Here is a 2,558-nt window from a genome sequence, read left to right as displayed (position 1 = left end):
CATCTATAGTAGGTGCCTTTCCTGTATTGGCTCTGCTTAATTCAATGGCTTCAACCTTCCTAGTTAGATTAGCAATCTTTAAATTTACATCATTTTCTTCTTTAACATGATACATTCCTCCTTTAGTATTAGTCGGTATTTTAGGTTTCTCGTTCTTATCTATTGTATCCCAAGCTTGTGCATTTTCTGCCAACAGATCAAAATAGTCCCAGGCTTCCTCTGGTTCCTTATTCATAAATTCACCATTACACATCATTTCTACAAATTGTCTCATATTGGAGGACAAACCATCATAAAAGAAACTAATGACCCTCCAAATTTCATATCCATGATGTGGGCAAGCAAGCAGAAGGTCCTTAAATCTTTCCCAACACTGAAAAAATGTTTCTCCATCTTTTTGTGCAAAGTTCATGATATTTCTTCTAAGTGTATTTGTTTTATGTGTTGGGAAGAATTTCTTTAAAAATTCTCTTGTCATTTCTTGCCAGGTAGCTATGGTCCTAGGTCTTAAAGAATGTAACCATGACTTAGCTTTTTTCTTTAAATAAAAAGGAAATAACTTAAGCTTCACTACCTCTTCATTGATATTATTAAATTGAAGTGTTGAACACACTTCATCAAATTCTTTTAGGTGCAAGTAGGGACTTTCGGAGTCAAGTCCATGAAACTTTGGGAGTAATTGGATTATTCCTGGTTTCATGTCAAAGGCTCCCGCAGCAGTAGGAATAACCATACAGGATGGGGTACTGATCCTAGTGGGTTGTAGATAATCACGAAGCGTTCTAATAGGTAAGTTATCTTGAAATTCATTATCTCCCTGATTACTACCATTATCTTCCATTTGATTATTTGAACTTTTATCCCTTGATTCAACTCGGAATAATCTTTTCGTTTTATCCCTTTGCCACAACCGCATATACTGACCAATTAACCAGTCGACTTTTTTTATAATTATTATTATTATTAATTAATTATTTATTTATTTTGTATATATATATATATTTTTAGAGTTTTGGATGAGTATGAATATTACCTAAAGCTATGAATATTGACACCCTGCTACTAAAATTATTCACAATCAAACAATATCAAAGCATAGCACCCTTATTTCTAATGTTTTCCTAAAAATTTCTAGACAGCTCCTAACTGGTTTGAAGAGTACACTTAAGCCTCCAATCCGGTCTAATAACCTAGTCGACCAGGTAAGCTCCCAGGTAAGTGGAGGGGTCACGATGCGTGTAGCAAAGGTCCCACTTAAAACCCACTTTCCTCGAACAGAAACTGTCTCCCTTCAATCACTTAGAGGGACAAAGCTTGCCTAGACATCGACCGGGGTCATAGAGCGAAATTGGTGCAACTTTCAGTGGTCTTCGTCCTATTGAGCTCGAATATCCTTAGGGGCCAACATCTAGTTGATTTTAATTAGGCTTAGGATATTTATGCACTGGGATGATTTTTGGGCTAAGGACGAGTGATGAAATCCCGACCTTATCTTTTTAATGGGTTCAGCCCTTAGATTATTTTATGCAAATGCTTAATACTATATTCAACAATCAAGAAGATTTTTAACATTTTATGTCATGACATTAAATTGCATTTGAATAGTTGATCAAGCAAACTAGCTAAAATTTTTTTTTCTTTTTATTTATTTATTTTTTTTATTATTTTATTATTTTAATTAATAATTTTTTTAAATAATTTTTGTTTTAAACAAGAGTAAAATTCTAATCTAGGAAAAATAGAACTAGTATGAACAAAACAGAAAAATTAATTTAAATACTCACGGCCGGAGTTTGTTCACTCCGGGAATCCAAAAATGTGATCTTGATCTTCCTCGTTACTGGTCCTGCTTTGTATCGTCCTTGAATCTGAAAAGATTTGAAATTTCAGCTGTGTTAAAAATAAAGAAAAATTGAAGAACTAGAAATAAAGAGTTGAAATTTTCAGCCATGTTCTCGTTCGCACGTTGCAATTCCCCGGCAACGGCGCCAAAAACTTGCTACGTCTTTAATCTTGCTCTTTTAAAAAGGAAAATTAAACGTAGGATACCCCAAGTATAGGGTGTAGCAAAGTAATATTCTCGGTGAGTCCGAGATCGAATCCACAGGGATTTGACAGTGAACAAAAACTAAAGGCTAAATAATATTCAGATTGACAAAAATATAACTAAGGCATTAGGATTCAGCCTAGCACTTAATCATGCTTTTCTTAAAATCATCTATTAATCATAATAAAATAGATTTAGTTTTATGGGCAGGATTACAGTAATTCTATTTTAAACTACAGGGATTTCTAAGTATCTGTTATACCCGGAGGAAATAACAAATCAAAAAAATATATAAGTTTGAAATAATTCTTATAAATCTACTGCACCATAAATCAAATCAAAAACATTAAAATCTCATTGATGATTAAAAAAAATACATGAAGAAAATGCTAGGCTTTTCCCTAGCCTTAGCTAAAGGAGATTTAGCTATCCATATGAGATGCAAGCATTTTTATAAAAGGGATTAGCATAAAATAAATAAAATAAGCATAAATCCCTTTTTCTTTCCTTT

At 33.0% G+C, this 2,558-nt stretch overlaps 1 non-coding gene across 1 annotated transcript; it reads left to right on the top strand.

Annotated features, from left to right (window-relative positions):
• The first annotated feature begins 323 nt into the window (after positions 1–323).
• LOC120112680 (small nucleolar RNA R71) lies at positions 324–430 on the top strand. Its single transcript, XR_005514252.3, has one exon. It is a non-coding gene; the product is annotated as a small nucleolar RNA R71 (small nucleolar RNA).
• The last annotated feature ends 2,128 nt before the right edge of the window (positions 431–2,558 follow it).

Source organism: Phoenix dactylifera, chromosome 6, assembly GCF_051530095.1.
Source record: "Phoenix dactylifera cultivar Ajwa chromosome 6, Ajwa_hap1_PhDact_Kaust_v1.1, whole genome shotgun sequence".
Lineage (NCBI taxonomy): Eukaryota > Viridiplantae > Streptophyta > Magnoliopsida > Arecales > Arecaceae > Phoenix > Phoenix dactylifera.
Note: the sequence above shows the minus strand (reverse complement) of the source record. Positions and strands in the feature narration are given on the sequence as shown.